Here is a 21,544-nt window from a genome sequence, read left to right as displayed (position 1 = left end):
CTCCGATTGTCAAAGAAACGATGTGGGATCGAAATTCATGTGCATTCGAATTTCATGCATTCCTTTGTCGTATTTTATTAACGGAAAGCGGAAAACGAAAGCATACGCAAGGCAAAGCATCTGCGCGAGTTCCAAGCATCAATATTTGTGAAATAGGTGTGGTTAAACTAAATAATCTAAGGCAATTTTTATATCCAAATAAAAGCAGGTAAACGTAAATTTAAATTGCTGCGAAGGAAATAATTTATGCTTTAATGCTGTGGATTAGGTGGAAAACTTTTTGCATGCTTGTGAAAAATCGATTGTCTTGAAATTTTAAGGCAGAGAAAGTTGGAGCTGCATACATATATAAATGAATTCGATAAGTTGTGGTTTGGTGCATCAACTAGCATAGTTTCGGTACAGGGAGCGGGTATGTTGCGCTAAAAATGTATTCAGTGTGACTCCCGTTGAGTTTTGCATATTTTGCGGTGATGTTGATCAGACTAAAGTAATAAAAATAGATTGAGCTGTGTATGTATAAATGGATGTGTAGTAAATAACTATGTGGGAAATGCGTATATGAGAATAAAAAATACAGCATTATGGGGATCGCCGAACTAAAATACCAAGGTAGAATGCTGGTTCTATTATATGCTGCGTGTGTTTCATATTTGAACGTCGGTATGCCGTTCTCGGTGGATTTTCATTTTAGTTTTTTCGAATGGCTGCTTTAACCTGCCTACTTTTTTTTTTGGTAACGATCTCCATCTGTTGTTATGTACACTAACGGCAGCTGCCAAAACGACGAGGGGGAGCAGTGAGATACAAATATATATGTAGTTGAATTTCGTCAGTGAGTCAATACGACATGGAGTGAGTGAGTCAAAGAAGATTGTTGTTGGTTTGGTTGTTAAATTAGCTTTTAACCAGAAATAATCGGTTTGGTCAAGTTAAGCTCAGTATGATGTGGGGAAGCTACCAAGCACAACTTCATGCAGTTTAAGGTTTTGGTAAAAAGGTGGGCACAAGCGCACAATGGCCTTAAACGAAGTGGGTACTGTAACGCAGGGGTAGAGGTGGATTTATATGGTAATAGTCTAGTTGAGGGGTCGACTGCTAATACGCTACCAAAAATATCGAGAGAGGTGTCAAACGACGCGTCTTGACATCAGTATTAATAATCCGATGGCGGAAAATAAAAATTTTAACGCGTTCAAAAGATATTAACGAAAAACCGAAAAAAGACCCACGGGTACCTCCGAAACCGGGGGTCCGATCCATAGTATTTTTGCGCAGAACACCTTTCTGCGTTGGCGGCCTTCGGCCGCGATTATAAAAAATAACCCTGGGCTACGCCATGCCAAGTCCGGGTGTGTGGTATAACCGTGGCTACCGCTACGGTGATGCACAATTTTTTTTGTGGGTATGAACACAACAACAACCACATTGAAATCGCCAACTTCAACTGCAAATATCTCCGGACAGGGATAAAATTTTTCTTTTCCGCCTTCGGATTATTGTTCTCGAGATTAATACGCGTCTTTTGACACCACACTCGATATTTTTGGTAGCGTATTAGCAGTCGACCCCTCAACTAGACTATTACCATTTATATTTTGGGTAATAGTCTAGTTGAGGGGTCGACTGCTAATACGCTACCAACGAGAGAGGTGTCAAAAGCGCGTCTTGAGATCAGTATTAATAATCCGAAGGCGGAAAATAAAAATTTTAACGCGCTCAAAAGATATTAACGAAAAACCGAAAAAAGACCCGCGGGTACCTCCGAAACCGGGGGTCGGATCCATAGTATTTTTGCTCAGAACACCTTTCTGCGTGGCTACCGCCACGGTGATGCACAATTTTTTTTGTGGGTACAACAGAACAACAACCACATGGAATATGCCAACTTCAATTGCAAATATCTCCGGACAGAGATAAAATTTTTCGCTCCCGCCATCGGATTATTGTTCTCGATATTAATACGCGTCTTTTGACACCTCTCTCGATATTCTTGGTAGCGTATTAGCTGTCGACCCCTCAACTAGGCTATTACCATATTTTGTTAGACTGCTTTTTGCGCAGGTACCTACATTATTAATTTTCGGCTGAATCACTTTTTGTTATATTTATGTATGTATATGTATTGTTATGCATAGTATGTTATGTATACACTTGCCGGTCAGTTTTTCTTTTACTTTCCCGGCTCCTGTTGTTGTTGTAGCTGTTATTAGCTTTTCTTCATTGCTCATAAGGGCTTCTCTAGGTATGTTGTTGTATTAACGGTAAAGACACTCCTCTGTTGTGGTTTTTGTAGCAGTGCTTCGCCCCATCCAATAGTTGCGACCAATCACAAATTGTCATCAATGTCCTCTAACGGGAGTCCCAGGAAACATGCTGTTTCAACAGGGGTGGGCCATAGACAGAGGGACAGAGGCGTTGGTTCCACAATACAGTTTAAGAGATGGTTCGTGTTAAGTGAGGACACATTACAAGCAGGACATATATTTTGTATGTCGGGGCTGATTCTGGATAGGTAAGAGTTTAACCAGATACAGTACCCAGATAGAAGTTGAGCTAGAGTGACGCGCGTTTTGGTTATTGTTCTTTGATTACAGGATTCACCGCGCTATTCCTGGCATAGAGGTCCGACGCCTGATTGTGGATCTCACTGGGGACCTGCTTGTGTATTTCCTCATAATGCTTACGGGTATGACTCCTTAAGGCCCTGGGCGGTGTAGGCTCATCAATCAGATGTCTGTTTGGATGCCCAGGTTTCTGGGTATTCAACAGAAACTGTTTGGTTAGCATTTCATTTCTCTCTCTAATGGGGAGTATACTCGCCTCATTATGTAGATGGTGTTTTGGGGACATAAGAAGACAGCAAGTGGCGGTTCTGAGGGCGGTATTTTTGCAGGTCTGTAGCTTCTTCCAGTGAGTACTCTTTAGGCTTGGCGACCATATCGGGGACACGTAGCATGCAGTCGGCTAGCCAATTGCTTTGTAAGTGGTAATGAGCGTTTCCTTATCTTTACCCCAAGTACTGCCAGCAAGAGATTTGAGGATATTGCGGCTCTGGATTTTTGGTACAATTGCGGTTGCATGCTCACCAAAATGTAGATCCTGATCGACCGTCACACCCAAGATTTTGGGGTGGCTGACAGTCGGTAGCGTAGTGCCATTGACGTGGATGTTCAAGAAGACACTCCTCTCCTTTGAGCCTTCTAGATCTAGATTAATGACTTGTAGGTGAGGCTTACATGTGGTTTGGAGAAGATACAGATTTCGTTGGCAACCAAGTAAAAGGATTGCGTTAGGAATCACGGGAATCTGCTAATTATTTTAAAATGACAATCCTTGGTTGTATTGCCGCGATAAGGACACTCCTTGAAGGTTTTGGGTAGTGTTATCGATTTTGATGATCCTTTGCCGGATGGAGATCCAGTACGTTCCGGTAACAAGCACATTTAGGGTATTAGCCCAACCATATCCGAAACGTTTTAATAGGACGACATTGAACCTTCTATGTCATCCCACCCACAACCCCTAGTTCCACGAGGAACTTGGGGTCGCAGGACCCTCACATGCTATAGATGTGTATGACCTATATATATTTTTAAAAGGATTCGCGTAGGTGAGGTTTACAATTGGGTTGCGGAAGCTGTGAATTGCGCTTATCAATCCTTCGAACCCTGTCAGGCGTTTCTTATCCATTTATTCTCCTGAAAGGTGTGTTAAGTGCTAAACCGAAAATGACAAACTAGCCGTTAGAGTTTAATATGGAACAAATTCTGCAATATTCATATATAAAATAAGACTTTCTAAGTACATAATACATACAAAGGTATTTGAAGCCATTGTTACCAATCAGCTAACATTTTCCATTTCTACGTTGATTGCAGATTCCCAACACAGATTGTGCAAAGACAAGTCTACCATTACCAACCTACTTGAATTCACAACTCATGTTTCTAATGGATTTAGAGAAAATCTTCACAGAGATGTTATTTACACTGATTTCAGTAAATCATTTTCACTCCTTGCTTATCCACAAGCTGGATCGACTTGGCTTCCAACCTACTCTCACACGCAGGGCAGTCATCTCGGTCAAATTCTGTTCTTGCTATTTATTAATAATATCTGTATCACAATAAAACATTCCAAAATTTTAATGCATGCTAATGTAAAACTTTTTAGGTCCTATGCGTCTATTGCAGAACGCCCCTTGCTTCAAGCGGATTTGACCTGCTTTGTAATCGTAACATATGATAACGAATCGAAAACTATTTTCACTCAACCGATAAAAATTAGGCTATTCAACTATTTAAAAAAATTATATTGTGTATCTAGTGAGTATGCGTGGTGCTTAGTTCACATATTTCATTCATCCGCTGTACCATTTGGAGCTATTGCGATTTAAAAACGACATTCGAGCACGGATCGTATGTGACGATTCGACCCATGCTTAGTTGCTTAGTGCAATGCAAATTCAATGCAGCTGAACCTCAATCAATGTAAATTCATGTGCCTCTCTCGGAGATCTTTGCCAGTAGCCTCTTATGTAATTAATGATTTTTATCTTGTATCAGTAAATTATATTGTTGACTTGGCAGTCACGATGGATTCTAAACTTAGTTTCAACTTTGATATTATGACTTCTGTCAATAAGGCTAGATGTGTTCTATCATTCAATAGTCTGGAGCCCGCGATATCCAGTTTATGCAGATAGACTATTGACAACACAGAAGCAATTTTTACTTTTCTCTTTAAGGAATTTTCATTGGAACTCGGCGTATAATCTTCCACCTTATACTATTCGGTTAAAGCTTATCAATCTTCCAACTCTCGCAAGTCGTAGAGAAATGCTAGGCGTATTATTCATGGCAAAATTACTCAATGGACTGATTTTTAGCCTCTTTCTTTTGAACCAAGTAAACTTCAATGTCCCATCAAAAGCGTCCAGACATTAGAAACCTCATCTATTGATGCAGTGCAGGACTAATTTCGAATAGAATGAACCTTTCCGGTCTTTTTGGTATGATTTTATCTCTTACCCGAATTCATTTGATATAAAGGATTCACTTTTTACTCTCCTATCCTGTCTTAACTCGTAAAAAAATTAAAAAAAAAATCTTTATATACTAAAAGTGTTCACTTGTTCACTTATTTAGCAATGTACTGTTTGTATAATTTATAATAATGTTATGTATAATACTCAGCTGATGATTTTTATTCTGTAGCTGAGTAGTTTTAGATCTCGACGCCTAACAAACTTGTCGGTTAGGCGGTGTTTGGATGGTAATAATCCGTTGGGTTAATTATTATTATTATTACATAGATTCAAAAATGGCAACACTAGTGGCAATACAACCCGGTCACATCAACACCAACAACAAATTGTATATAGTTAACAGCAGCAGACAATGTGACATAAAGCACTTGCCCCCACGGGTTAGGGGGTTAGAATATACCCGCGGTAGGTATGCCTGTCGTAAGAGGCGACTAATATAACAGATCCAAGGGGTTGTCTAGCGCAACTTTTTCAGCTTGCCAGCGCTATATATAGCTTCTCCAAACCAAATTGTCAACCTCACATATCCGTGGCGAATCCTGTTTCATTGGCAGCCGAGGATCTGGCGACCCCGAACTCCTCGTGGATCTAGGGAGTGGGAGGGCGTGATGGCCTAGAAGGTTGTTTGTGGTCATAACAAATCGTTCCCCAAAAGGTCTGGCTTGGTATCGGAACATACCGGATCTGCATCCGGCAAAGGACCATCAACTCGATAACACTCCCCAAGCCCTTCGGGGAGTGCCCTTATCGCTACAACAACAACAACAACATAAAGCACTTTAAAGTTTTTTTCTTGGCAAAATATTTATCTTCAGTCAACAACATTCTTTGCTACCAATTTTTTGCACTCAAGTGACATTTTGCCAGAGCAATTCTTACATGTATTGTATGTATGTGGGTAGAGCAGTGCTTCGCCCCATCCAATAGGTGCGACCTATCATAAATTATGTTGTTGTTACTTAATTGGCGCTTAACCGTTTAAACGGTTATGGCCGTCCAACGGCTTGCCAGTCGATTCTTTGCTTTGCCAAATGGCGCAAATTGGTTATGCCAAGGGAGTTTAAATCGTTTTCCACATGGTCCTTCCAGCGGAGTGGTGCCGCCTTCTTCCTTTCCTTCCATAGGCGGGTTTCGATAAAAATACTTTCTTAGCCGGAGCGTCATCTTTCATTCGCATAACATGGCCTAACCAGCGTAGCCGCTGCATACAGCTCATCATTAAACAACTCATCAATAAATCTTCTTCGGTACCCGCCAACGCGTAAAGGTCCACAAATCTTTCGAAGAACTTTTCCCGCGAACACTACCAGAGCCGCTTCATCTGACGTTGTCATTGTCCATCATACATCAGGACCGGAATATTGATTTCAAAGAGGAAAATAAAGTAAAAAATCACAAATCTACTGACCAATTAATTTCGGTTTTTTATGCAAATGCATCTTTGTCTAGAAACTTTTCATGACAGAAATACTTAATTTTTAATTTTGTTTTGCTAAATTGTTTAAGAAATAGTCGAAATAGCCTTAGACTTTCGGTATCCTCTTCTTCTTGCAGTGATAAAGAGGTCCTCCAAGGTTTTGGGCAGTTTTATCGATCTTGATAGCCCTATAAATTTTCGAGAACTAAAAAAAACATAAAAAACTAACAAACGATTGGAATATCTATGCAGACTTGTTTCTGCAACCTCACCTTCGAGCGGCGAATCCCGTTTCACTAACAGACGAGGCTCTGGCGACCCCAAGCTCCTCATGGAACTTGTCGGTGGGGAGGGAGGGAAGGCCTAAAGGTTTAATGTGGCCATATAAATCGTTCCCGAGATGGTCGGGCTAGCACCTTAATGGAGCTGTGTTACCGGAGCGTAGCGGATCTGTATCCGGCAAAGGACCATCATATCGAAAACACTTACCGCTACAATAACAACAATATCTATGCAGGACATATGAAAGTTGTTCGTATGGTAAACCCCCATATGTAAAGTTTCTGCGCACGAGCTTGGTGTCCATGTACATGTTCACATATTTCTGTACTAATTTCTATATTTGAGAAGTGAGTATGAAGGAATACGTACAAAAGGCAATATACAAAGCACCATAAATACGTTAGCCTCAGAAGAAAGCGCAGAACAGGGGAATCGATGCGGTAATCCCTATGCCAGCTTTATAGCTTATACGACTAGGCAAAAATAAGGTTGATCAACACACCACTTACAGCGGTAGTACCTGTAAATCAACAGCCAATTCTGGTTTGTGAAATGATTATGAACCGTGCCATTCAAACCAAAACGAGGATCAAAGCAGGGCTACAACAACAACAACAGTCTCATCGTATATGTATGTGGTGATGTATGGCTCGGTTGAATTCATTCTGATACAGGCAGATGAGTTAACTCGCGGTGTATGTGGGGGGGACCTTGTTGAACCACGTGTATCGAATAAAATTTAAGCGACTACAAAAATCGGCACAAACTGTGCTATACCAACGCATTTCACAAATACCAACTCTTCTCTATTAGATTTATTTTTTGTCAATGATCTTCATAAAATGATTCACTACACGCAACTATCCGCCTCCTGCTTCTCAAAACACGACCTGATATTCCCAAACTACAACTTCCAAACATCATGTAGACCAAGTTCGTTCGCGTATCGCGATTACAGAAGTACAGATTATTATTCTCTTTCTGAGTTCGTTGAGCAGGTTGAATGGAGCTTGATTCGTACGTTGACATCGGTTGATGACCAGACAAAGTTTCTGCAGGATAACATAAATAAGTTATTCGATGATCACGTTCCACTAAGAATAAAAATACCTAAATACACGAATAGCCCTTGGTTCAATGCTACATTAAAACACCTTATCCACCTTCTTAACCAACCCTACTCACGATGGAAAAGGTACAAAACAGTGGAAGCGCATAGTTGCTTTAAAACAGCTCGGCTTACTGCAAACAAAGCCATAAGGCCAAGGCAAATTATTTTAAGTATAAGTTTAGTTCTGCTTTGGATACAAAAGAAAAGTGGAACAAAATCAAACAAATAGGAATTGGTAAGCCCAAAAGTGACCTGTCTCACCGCCCTGATGTCGACATCAACGAAATAAATAATACTTTTGTAAGACTACCAAACTCAGCCGACAATGTGTGCATTGATAACTACTCCGCGCGTGCTAATGTTGATACTAGCCCTTTCGAGTTTGTGTCGATAATTGTGATGTTGTCCAAGCCATACTTTCTGTGAAGTCTAACGCAATGGGGCTTGATGGTATATGTTCAAAGTTTTTAAAAGTCATTCTTCCAAAAATCGTTCCCCACATTACTTGATCAACTCAATTTCGACGACCGGTGTCTTCCCAATATACTGGAAAGCTGCAAAAGTTATTCCAATCCGTAAACAAAATAATGAGTATCGACCAATAGCCATACTCCCTTTCCTCTCTAAGGTCGTTGAACGTATTCTACATGGGCAAATCGTATCATATGTACATGAATACAAGCTCCTGTCAGACAGTCAGTCCGGTTTCAGGTCAAAACGGAGCTGTACAACGGCACTATTATCTGTGACAGACGAAATTCGTGAGCGAGTGGATGAAAATTACATTGCCTTCTTAACACTTCTTGACCACTCCAAAGCTTTCGATTCTCTAGACCACACTCTGCTCTGTAGGGAGCTGGAAAACCTATTTAACTTCTCTGGTCATGCAGTTGCCCTTATAAGATCATATCTTGGCGATAGGACTCAAGCAGTATGTATAGATGGTGAAAAGTCTGACTTCCTACATGTCTTAAGAGGCGTCCCTCAAGGCTCTATCCTGGGTCCTCTGTTATTTGTTCTGTACATCAATGACTTACCCGATGTCCTTAAGTATTGTAATGTTCATATCTACGCTGATGATGTGCAGTTGTTTACGTGTTGTCCTCGTGATCAAACTAGCTTGTGCATAAGTAACTTAAACCACGATTTGAATCAAATATTTTCAGGGGCTGCTATGAATGGCTTATGAATAAACCCGAATAAGTCAAAATGTATTGTTATTCATAGAAGGTTTTTTCCCACTAATGATTTAGAGAATGTAGTGTTCGACAATTCCGTTATAGAATACGTAGATACGGCGAAAAACTTAGGTGTAATTTTTAACAAAACATTGACATGGAAAGACCATATTTTTAGAACGGTTGGAAAAGTGTATGGAATGCTTCGTACACTATGGTTAACACAGTATTTCACGCCTTTGCACATAAGACTACTTCTCGCTAAAGCGTACTTAATACCTACGCTACTCCATGGTTGTGTGATTTACTCAAACTGTGACTATCTGTGCAGGAACAAACTAAATGTTGTTTACAACAACATTGCTAGATATGTTTATGCGTTGAAAAGACTTTACCACGTATCTCAACACGCTGAAAGGTTGCTAAACATTTCTTTCGAAAATCTTTTAAAAGTCAAAACACTGCCCTTCCTCCATAAGTTGCTACATACGAAGGAACCTGACTATATCGTAAGCTTATTTTTCTGCAATCATCAAGATCGGTGCTTCTTCTTAAGCACATTAGATACCGCACGCTAACCTCTGAGCGCCAATTCTTTTTTACTGCAATACGTCTTTAGAACTCCCTACCTACAAGTCTTCGACTCTTAAGTAATGCTCTGCACTTCAAAAAAGAGCTAACATCATTTTTTAACGACTCTTAAACTGGATCTCAAATTGTTGTTAAAATGTTCATTTCTAAGTCCTTTTCCTTCTCTGTGTCTTCTTTCTTCATTTGTTAAATACTATTCGATCTGCAACCAGCCAAAGGTTATCATCACTACTGCTGTCTTTTAATATTTATTAATTACTTTTATTTAGTTTTAAGATTTACATTTACATACATAAATATTTCACTATTATCCGTTATATTTAATTTAATTTTGATTAATCTAATTTATTGTTATTATAAATGTTCAATTTTTTATAGCTCATGCTATTCATGACTAGCACTGTTAAATAATTTGTCAAAATTGTTGTGCTGGGAACAAATTTTCAAATAAATACATACATACATAATGAAATGGCATCTAATTTAGTACCTGTACTACTAAAACGAAAAATTTTTAATATTGTCTTGGAATACGCATTAGTCAGGAGTATGAAAACAAAAGTAATAATCATGGTAATATTTTTTAAGCGAATCGGTTTTCTAGTTAACTCTTTGAGATTCGAACAAAATTGATGGTTTGCTCCTCAAACAATCGAGTCGTGTAAGGCAGGCTTTAAAGACCTCGAAAAGCGCTTCTAGAAGTTTTTTTAAACTGAAAATGTTCTCAATTTTATTGTTATAAATAAGAGCTTATGGCTAGCAAAATGTCATTCAATCCCTACTACAAATAGCTCGTGCAAACAATAAATATAAAAAATATACATAAATATAAATAAAATATAAATATAAATAAATATGTATATATCGACCTAGATACGCATGTAAGATTACAATAGAACCCTTTTACATGGTTTATGTACCTGCATGTCACAAATAACAACGCTATGACTTCGATGTAAGAACAATGAACTTAGTTCAACGGTAAAGTATCTTTTCTGATTGTTACAGAGCAATGTTGTTACCAGTAAAGAGTTAGACGAGTAACATAAAAATTTTTTTTAATCAGACCTGTTAAATAATGATTACCCATTCAATTGATTACTTTCTTTAAAAGCCATTTCATGATTACTTGCGAATGTTTTCTATTTTTAATGATTACTTTCCAATTTATTAAAAAAATAATGAAAAAAAAAAAAATTATATTGAAATTCTTTGGCGACCTTTCTCTTTTAATATGGTATTTGTTTTGTTGGCTTTAGGTCCAATTTTTTTAGTATTAAAACACCAAAAATTGTTTCTCCTTCAGTTTAACAATATATTTCGGTTACACACGGTAACCGTCTTCAGGGCTTTCAACTATAAACAAATTACAGAGAAACATAAAATAAAAATACAATTTACATAAAAATTAAGCAAACATGAATATTTCTTAACATACATTATTTTACACGTCTTCACTATTTAACGTGGAGTTAGTCACTGTCCGCATTTTATTTATCGAATGTTTGTAGTAGCTCGCGCAGTTATCAATGTCCAGTTTGTAATTTATTCGAATGTTAGTCGGTGTGTTTAAAATATGAAGTACTTCTAAAGTCAATCTCTTATTATATTGTTTCTCTTCCTGAAGTATTGTTGTTTGGTTAAAGTTCGGAGAGTGGTTTTTTGTCGAACAGTGTGTCATAAGTGCTGTTTTTTGGTGATTTGTTTCGTGGCAATGTTTAAAGTCTGATTTATGGGCTAGTCGAGTTTTTAATTTGGCTTTGGTTGTGCCAACAGGCCGGCGAGGGGGAGGGGGAATGGGGGGGATTCCCCCGGGCCCGGGGTTTCTCACAGGGCCCGCGATTTAGAGGTACTAAGACATTTTATTTAATTTAGGAGAGTCTTTAGTTGTTCCATGTGCAAATTTAGGCCGAATTACAAAAGCAACGAATATTGATAATGATTTTTTGCCTGGGCCTTCGAACAGTGAGGAGACAATAAGAACATCAAACACAAATGTATGTTTACATGAATCCGAAATCGTAAAGTTTTCCAACAATATCACCAACTCTGTATCAAAGTCCAGATTATTTAAACGACTTCGATATCGGTACCGTGAATAATGAGTTTTTCGATCTGAAGAAGTCAACGAAATAATTCTTCGAGGTCATCAAAAGTGTCCTGTTATTTTTCCACGTGATTGTCATGACGAGGCATTTCCTACCTCGTTGTTAAACAGAATCTTGCCAAATTGAGAGAAAGTGGAGCTTGACTGGTTAGTGTGGAGGGCCAGTAGCAATGCGTTTTATTGCCTACCTGTCGTCTGTTAAGCAACGATACTTTAAATCGACCTAAAATTTGTTGTCCTGGCAGATATTCGAAACTCCAGGTATGGAAGAAGCTATACGATAAACTGCCATCACACGAAAATACTCAAGATCACATTAAATGTTATATTCAATGGCGATCTTTTCAAAATCTAATTCAAAAGGAGGCTACAATTGATACACATCAATGAACAGCTAATCATTGAAACTCAAAAGTGGAAAGAAATTTTATATAGAATTTAGGACACTATTTTATTTTTGGTGAAATCCTAGCCTAGCTTTCAAAGGCGAAAGAACATATCTTGGTGAACGCACCAATGGACATTTTTTGGGCATCTAAGATGTAATAAGCCATTATGATCCGATACTTAGAGATCATTTGGAGAAAGTTAGAATTTCACAACAGCAGCACAAACGTTTACAAGTTCACTATCTTTCCCCAGACATTCAGAACGAGTTTATAGAAATTTGTGCAAAGCACGTGAGGGAAACTATATTAGATCAAGGCAAGAAATGCAAGTATTTTGCTATTATCGTTGATGCTATGCCTGATAGTAGTCACGTGGACTACGTTCATTTTGCGCTAACTCTATTTCAGTTCGAAAGCAACAAATTTTACAATTCAAGAACGGTTTTTGGCTTTCGTGAATTGTAACAAAAAAACTGAGCAGAAAATCGCTGATCTAATTTGCCATGCTTGATTGAAGATTGTCGTGCATAAGGGTACGATAACGGCGCCAATGTGAAAGAAGCTTACAACGGAGTACCAGGTCACATTCTCGGACAAAAACTCGAATGCTGATTACTCGCTTTGTGCAACCCACAGTCTCAATTTATGTGGTTTTGATGCTGCAGAATGTTGTACGGCTGCAATTACTTTCTTCGGAGTTGTACAAAAATGTTTTACTATTTTCAGCAGCAGTCCACAACGATGGGTGTTGGCGGGTGGAGAAATAACACGTATTTTAAGCTGTATTACCTTGTAAAATTCATTTAATTCAGGTGTAATTCTGCACAAAGGAAATGATTAACTTATATTGCAATTATATGATTGTAAATCTAATTATAAGCATGGTCGTGGTCGTGATCGTGATCGTGATCGTGATCGTGATCGCTAAAATACTTGTGCTGCTTGTCCTCCTTCTTCAACGCCGCCAACGAAAAGCAAAAGCAAAGGATCCAATGCAATGCCTTAACGTCAGTTGAACTCGTGTAGGCGATTTACTTGACATACAGACACAAGGTTGCATTTTGAAGTAGAATAAATTTGTAACTTTAGGTACTCAAGGGTGTACTGGTTTGTTGCGCGCTAACATTCCCCCTTCCGTGAACTTCATGCTCTGGCGTGGGGTTCACCGATTTCAGATCGAGGCGCGCAAGTTTCACCACTGGGCGGGTGACCAAGCTGCTGGAGGTTTTGACCACTGCACTCCTGACTTGCCCGTCAGCGCTGCGTATGACATCTAGTACCCTTCCTCTTACCCATGTGTTCCGCTTTGTGTTCTCGTCTACGATTATGACGATGTCATCTGGAGCGATTGGTATTTCGGGCGTATCGAACCATTTTGCGCGTCTGGTTAGACCCGGTAAGTATTCACGGAGCCATCTTCTCCAAAATCGGTCCGCTAAGTCGCCGGCATTGCGAAAGCTTTCGTTCAGCTGTGTAGGAAGACCTACGTCGATGTCATCCTTTTCTCTTATGCCGCTGGAATTGCCGAGAAGGAAATGATTTGGCGTCAGAGCCTCGCTTTCGTGTGAGTCAAGCGGAATATATGTTAGTGGTCGCATATTGATGATGCTCTCAACGTCAGCTAGGGCAGCTCTCAGCACTTCTTCGCGCAAACCACCTTTTGGTAATATGTCCATCAAGACTGATTTCACCGAGCGAACCATGCGCTCCCATGCCCCACCCATATGTGGCGCTGCTGGTGGTATAAAGGACCATTCGATTTCAGGATATTTTTGTATAATAGCGTCAGACGATATTTTCTCGATCTCTTCCGCCAGTATTCGACTGGCGCCTCTAAAATTGGTCCCGTTGTCGGATAGAATTCGCCTGGGAACGCCTCTTCTGGCAATAAACAATTTCAGAATGAGTAGAAATGAGTCAGTCGAGAGTGATGGCGCAAGCTCAATGTGAACAGCTCGAATGGTCATACACGTAAATATAACGCCCCACCGTCTCTCATGCCTTCTTCCTGCCATCACGTCAAAGGGTCCAAAATAGTCAACCCCTGTGTATGCGAAGGGGTGAGTAAATGCTGCAAGACGATCTACCGGAAGTCTGCCCATTTCTGGTGGATTTGGCGTGGCCCGTTGGTTGCGACATTGTTGACAGACCTTTGCAACCGCTCTCACTAATGCACGTAATCCCGGAATGCAGAATCGCTGCCTCATCTCATTTACCACTATCTCGTTGTGATGGTGATGGAATTTGCGGTGGTAGAAGTCTCCGATGAGATTTGTAACGCTGTGATGCCGCGGGAGAATTATCGGTTGTTTTAGATCTGATGGCACTCCCCTTGCTTCGGCGATTCGTCCCTTTACGCGCAGCAGACCGTACTTATCTGTGAATGGAGAAAGTTTGTAAATTGAGCTTTTACGACTTACCCCGTTGGTTTTCAGTTGATTGAGTTCTTCGCTGTAACATTCGCGCTGGCACATACGAAATATCAGAAGCTCGGCACTTGTGCAAGTCGTATCGTACAGCAGCATCTGAGTTATAGGGTTTTTAATCGGAGCTCTTATAGTCAATCGAAGAAATCGGAGAACGCACATCTGTGCTGAACGTAGTGTCTCCCATTTGCTGAATCTTTTAGGATCTGGTGATGCACCCTCTTCAACCGAGATGTCAGCTGCTATGTGCTGTATCGTTTCCAGGGTGGATTGCGATTGTTGTATTTCGGATGTGTGCCAGGAAGTGTCCGGGAGTCTCAGAAACTCCGGTCCCGTAAACCATCTGTCGGCGCTGTTAACGTCGAGTTTGGGATTCCACTTAGTGGCGTCGTCCGCGACGTTGTGCTTTGATGGCACCCACCGCCATTCATTGACTTGTGATTCTTCTAAGATTTCGCCGACGCGTACGGCCACAAATTGGTGGAACTTTCTGGTGTCAGACCTTATCCAGCATAACACGTCCTTCGAATCGGACCAGAAGATACGACGGCTAATATGTATAGAGATCTTTTGTTGTATAAATTTAGCGAGCCGAAGCCCAAGAATTGCAGCCATCAGCTGAAGCCTCGGAATAGACAGCGGCTTCAATGGGGCGACTCTGGTTTTTGATGCTACTAGGCTGCACTGAACTTCGCCGATTACGTTGGAACGCAGGAATGCTACAGCCGCATATGCTGATACACCGGCGTCTACAAAAACATGCAGCTGGTTATCGTCACTACGGTTCGCCAAGACATAGCAGCGTGGAATTCGGATGTCGTTAATGTATTTCAGCTTACGCACCCACTGCCACCACGCCGATCGTTCTTTGTTATGCACGGGCTCGTCCCAGGCCACCCCTGACCGCCAAACATCTTGCAGAACTGCCTTAGCCTCGATCACAAAAAAGCCTAGCAGACCCAAGGGATCGAATATCGTCATCACCACTCGGAGCATTTGCCTCTTCGTTGGTATGCTTGATTCATCAAAAACATCCGGCTTGAAATTATGTTTGAAGGTTAACTCGTCACTGTTCGGCAGCCACCACATGCCGAGAACCTTTTGGAATTCCGAACTTGGCTCGTCAAAGCACTTGTTTATAGACTCTGATCCTCCCATGAGTGCCTGCACAACTCGCGCAGAATTTGACAGCCAACTCCGCATCTCGAACCCGCCTTCACCGTGGATGTGGCGGACATCATTAGCTAAGCGAATCATCTCATCTTCGTCGTCTACGCTATGCAGCCAATCGTCTACAAATGTATTTTGAACGATTGCTGCCACTGCTTGAGGAAGCTCTTTCTCGAAACGTTGCGCATTTTTGTCTTTTATATAGTTGGCTAAAGATGGGGAGCAAGACGCTCCAAACGTCATAACGGTCATAGTCAATACATCAGGCCGCCGGCTGGTATCGCCATCCCTCCAAAGAAACTGTTGCGCCACCTGGTCCTCTTTCCTTACATGTATTTGGTGGAACATTTCACGGATGTCCCCGCATATAGCCACCGGTCGTTCACGAAACCTCATTAAAACACCCACCATCGATCGTAAGAGGTCAGGGCCTGTAAGCAATACGTCGTTCAGGCTTGTGTTTTGCACCTTGGCCGCCGCATCCCATACGATTCGTCCCTTATTTTTGTTAACATTCATGACGGTGAACATTGGTATAAACCAGGACTTACCTCCTTTAGTGACTTCGTCGGCGGAAAGCTTTCGAGCGTACCCCTTGTCGATGTAGTGATTCATTTTCTCAATGACGAATTCTTTCAACTCGGTGCACTTTTCCATCTTTCTTTCAAGACATTGAAGTCGATGATAAGCCATTTGGAAGGAGTCGGGTAAATCAATTATGTCGTATCTCCATAAGAGGCCAGTCTCCCACTTCTTCTCGCATGGTTTATATTTGACTGTATTCTGCATTATGGTATATGCGCGTTCGTCTGCCTTTGACCTGAGCGGTTTGACGGTGGGACTGGTACCTATCGATTCTATGGAAAAATATGTTCTCATCAAGCTGTCCACTTGATTATCTCGCGTACAGGGGCATACGTGCAACAAGCTTTCCTCTACTGGATGATCAGAATTTTTACGGCCATATACCGACCAGCCTAACTTGCAACGCGCAGCTACTAGATCATCACCCTCGACTTCGTGTACCTCTATCGGAATGGAGAGCTTTGTGTTATCCAAACCTATCAACAAACGTGCTCTGCAATTAGTGTATGGTACAATAGGCAGTGGTCTCAAGTGATGGTGCTCTGCCAGCTCTTCGGCGTTTAGAGATTGTTGCGGTAGTTCTAGGTTAGTGATGGTGCGCACGTTACGCATACGGTATCGCGTTGAGTTTTCTCCTCTGCCAGATATTTCGCAGCCTACAAACTTCGAGTTAGCCTCTTGTTGAGTGATATCGCCTGTCCATCTCAAACAAAGTTCTTCGCTGGGACCGTCAAGCCCCAAGTGCTCGGCCAAGCTATTATCCATCAGTGTGCACGATGCTCCTTCGTCGATGAGGGCAAACGTCTCTAAAGTTGATTTCGGTCCATAAAGAGTCACCGGAATGTAGCGGAAGATCGTTCTCTTGAATTTGCGCTGATGGAATAGGACTGTGGGCCCGTCATTATTGTTCACCTTGCTGTTGTCAGCTCCAAATGATCGACTATGTAATAGTGGGTTGTGGGCCATTCTACAACCGTCAATTCCGCACTCTTTCTTGGATGCACAGCGCCGAAGCAAATGCGTTTCGAAGCAACGGATGCATAGTTTTTTGTCCTTCACCACCTGCCAACGTTCATTTCTGCTCTTTGCCTTGAAGTTTTGACACTCGGAGAGATTATGGTCGTTGCCACACAGATGACAGAGAGGTTTTGTTCTAGCATGCCCTTTGGAATTACTGTCGTGAATGAGGACTCTTTCTTTGTTGCCCCTTCGTCCCGCTTTTTCTTCCCCAGTCGTATAAGTGGGAGAGCTAAGTGGTGTCACTTGGCTGGCGCACGATGCTAGGCCGAAAAGCCAATCATCAAATGCTATAATGTCGACGCGAGCCGTGGTCATTCGACGGCGACCCCAATCTAGTTTCATATCCCCTGGAAGTTTGGCCAGCAACTCATTTATCAACATTGGATCATTAAGATAGTCGCTAAGACCCAACGCCTGCATCGTTGCCCTATAATTTTGAACGGCCAGAGCGAGATCGATTAGGGTGTGCAACCGATCAGTTTTTACTGTTGGCATTTGTCTCAACTTGCGCTGAAGTGTATCGTGGATTACATCGGGTCGCCCGAAAAGCATGCGCAATGTAGCAATGGCAAGGTGAACGGTGGAGGGCATCATTAGTTTCCCTCTCACAGCTTCTAGAGCCGCCCCGCGTAGTGACTTTTGAAGTCGAATTAGATTTTCCTGTTCAGTAAACCCACAGCGTTCAGTTGATTGCTCGTAGTTCGTGATGAAGAGCGGCCACTCCTCTGCTTTTCCAGAGAAGAGTGGCAGATCTTTACTAAGCACGTGTCGTGCTGCCGCTTGCGATGGTGTCAGGCTTACGTCCAGATTGTACCGAGGCTGCGTGTATAGACCACCCCACGTGCTGTCGCTGACGGGCGCTAAACCTCCATGTGGTTGCCCGGAACAGCCGTGCACTGGTGAGACGGGTTGGTATGGTGCGGCAGCGCCATATGTTCCTATATATGCAGTGCCCACGTTAGCCTGTGATGTATCGAATGGCAATTGCGATGCATGCTGGTCGTTACCCCTTTGAATGGATGTGAAAATGGTACTATTCGGTCCGTGACGGCTCTGACCGTACACGCATCCAGATGGGTGAGCAAACGTTGAGTTTAGCTGAGGTTTACCAATATAAGAGGGTACACCATTATAAAGATATTGGTTATGCAACATATGTGTGCTAGTATAACATGGCTGTTGACTTATGGGTACACCCAGGCCTCCGAGCCCGGCATGTAGCGATGTGTATGGTGACATTTGGTAAGCACTATTCGTGGAAAATATTGCGGACACACTCCCTGGCATTGTGGTAGCAGGTGTTCCAATTGATAAATTACCCGCCGAAACATGTGATTGTGGATTACTGCTGCATGCACCAATAAGCGGAGGTGCATCACTAACAAGGGAAACTTCGGAATTTTGCAAGTCATTCATGGCGTGTTAGCAAATGGCGGATGCGTAGAAACAATATATTTTCCACAACGTGCTTTCGTTTGTCGTTTTCCACAAGTATTTTAGAATGTTGGCGGGTGGAGAAATAACACGTATTTTAAGCTGTATTACCTTGTAAAATTCATTTAATTCAGGTGTAATTCTGCACAAAGGAAATGATTAACTTATATTGCAATTATATGATTGTAAATCTAATTATAAGCATGGTCGTGGTCGTGATCGTGATCGTGATCGTGATCGCTAAAATACTTGTGCTGCTTGTCCTCCTTCTTCAACGCCGCCAACGAAAAGCAAAAGCAAAGGATCCAATGCAATGCCTTAACGTCAGTTGAACTCGTGTAGGCGATTTACTTGACATACAGACACAAGGTTGCATTTTGAAGTAGAATAAATTTGTAACTTTAGGTACTCAAGGGTGTACTGGTTTGTTGCGCGCTAACAATGGGACATCCTCAAAAAAAATGTACCGTGCTCTCTTCATAGTCTTTCAGACAAAGCCAAATTTGACTGCGCAAGTATACGGCGATGTTACCCGCATTCTCAAGTACGTAACAAGTTCGAATGTATCTCGCTGTCCTCAATTTGGTTCAAAATACTGACTACCATTAATGAAAGAAAAGTGGTCTAGATACGCCAGTATAGATGTTGAGGTCCGACATCTGACAGATGAGAGAGAGAGAAACGTCCGACATCTCCCCAGCGGGTTAAGGGGTCAGAATATACCCGGGGAATGGGAAGCTCCTCATGGAAATTTGGGGTGGGGAGGGAGGGATGGCCTGAAGGTTTATGTGGCCATATAAATCGTTCCCGAGATGGTCGGGCTAGCACCTTTATGGTGCTGTGTTACCGGAGCGTACCGGATCTGTATCTGGCAAAGGACCATCACATCGATAACACTCCCCAAAGCCTTCGGGGAGTAACCTTATCGCTACAACAACAACAACAACAACAGCAAGGTCCGACATCTTGATGCCTTATTAGCTTATTTGAAGTTGATCAGGAACCAATGGGAAACAATTTTAAACGAATGCAAAACAGTTGCTATTCAATTGAACATCGCGCCAAAGTTTCCGGACATTCGAAAGAGCAAGCCCAAAAGACGTTCTGAAGATCCAAAGCAGTGGGTCCAGACGGCATAGCCATACCGATGCTTAAAAGCCTAGGGAAAGAGGGTTTCAAATATTTAGCACATGTCTTCAACCTGTCTCTTTCCACCTTTGTCATACCCGAAAAATGGAAAATGGCCAAGATGGTCCCGCTACTAAAGCCTGGGAAACCAGCTAACATAGGAGAGTCATATCGCCCGATATCTCTCCTATCACCAGTAGCCAAGACGCTTGAAGCCATTTTGCTCCCCCTCTTCAAAGCAAATTTGCAGCTAGCCTGTCATCAGCATGGCTTTAGAAAACTCCATAGCACCACCACCGCGCTAAATGCCATTGGCACCCAGATAAATTGTGGTTTAAATCAGAAGCCCCACCATAGAACAGTACTCGTGGCGCTAGACCTATCAGAAGCTTTTGATACGGTCAACCATGGCACGTTACTGCAAGACTTGGAAGGGTCTACCCTTCCCCCATGTCTTAAAAGGTGGACCGCAAATTATCTGGGTGGTCGGCAGTCATAGGTGCAATTCAGAAACGAAATATCAAAGTCAAGAAAAATTAAACAAGGGGTGCCTCAGGGTGGTGTCCTATCCCCACTTTTGTTTAATTTTTACATATCAAAACTACCTTCGCCACCAGAAGGAGTTACTATCGTTTCTTACGCCAATGACTGCACAATAATGACCACAGGCCCGGGCCCAAAGATCGATGAGCTTTGCAACAGAATAAACGGCTACCTCCCTGATCTGTTCAGTTTTTTCGCCTCGCGAAACCTGGCATTATCACCGACTAAATCATCCGCGACCCTATTTACAACTTGGACGTCCCAAATGTCGACCATTTTGAACATCCACGTCGATGGCGCTACGCTACCGACTGTCCTACACCCCAAAATCTTGGGTGTGACGTTTGATCAGGATCTACATTTTGGTGAGCCGCAATTGTTCCGAAAATCCAGAGCCGTAATAAAATCCTCAAATCCCTTGCTGGCAGTACTTGGGGAAAAGACAAAGAAACGCTACCACATACAAAGCAATTGGCGAGCCGTTTGCGTGCTACGCGTCTCCTATATGGTCGCCAAGCCTAAAAACTACCCACTGGAAGAAGCTACAGGCCTGCCAAAATACTGCGCTCAGAACCGCCACGGGCTGTCTTATTATGTCCCCAGAACACCATCTACATAATGAGGCGAGAATACTCCCCACCAGGGAGAGAAATGAGATGCTAACCAAACAGTTCCTGTTGAATACCCAGAAACCTGAGCATCCCAACAGACATCTGATTGATGAGCCAGCACCGCCTAGGGACTTCAGGAGTCATCTCCGTAAGCATTTTGAGGAAATACGGCACCTGAGAACTCAGCCGTATGAAGCAAAAAAACACAAGAAGGACCTTGGTGAACTCCACAAACAGGCGTCGGACCTTTATGCCGGGAATTGCCCGGTGAATCCAGTACTCGGGGAACAGTACCCAAAACTTGCGGAAGAGGAACGCATACTCCCCAGGGAAACGCGAGTTACTCTGGCTCAACTTCGTTCTGGATAGTGTTACAGGTTAAACTCTTACATATTCAGAATCAACCCCGACATACAAAATGTATGCCCCGCTTGCAATGTGTCCCACATGACACCAGCCATCTCTTTAATTGTAATGTGGAACCAACGCCTCTAACACACCT

The 21,544-nt window shown here is 42.1% G+C and overlaps 1 protein-coding gene across 2 annotated transcripts in view; it reads left to right on the top strand.

The window, feature by feature from the left end:
* Nucleotides 1-21,544, top strand: part of LOC137236485 (uncharacterized) — a 38,545-nt gene continuing 17,001 nt past the window's right edge. Inside the window, exon 1 of one of the 2 annotated variants that reach the window (XM_067759134.1) lies at nucleotides 1-156. The gene's annotated coding sequence lies outside the window, so the exon portion shown is untranslated. Of the gene's footprint in view, nucleotides 209-21,544 lie in introns of both variants that reach the window. The other variant, XM_067759133.1, reaches the window with a different exon arrangement.

This window comes from Eurosta solidaginis, chromosome 1, assembly GCF_040869045.1.
Source record: "Eurosta solidaginis isolate ZX-2024a chromosome 1, ASM4086904v1, whole genome shotgun sequence".
NCBI classification, from domain to species: Eukaryota; Metazoa; Arthropoda; class Insecta; order Diptera; family Tephritidae; genus Eurosta; species Eurosta solidaginis.
This window is presented reverse-complemented; position numbering and strand designations above follow the sequence as displayed.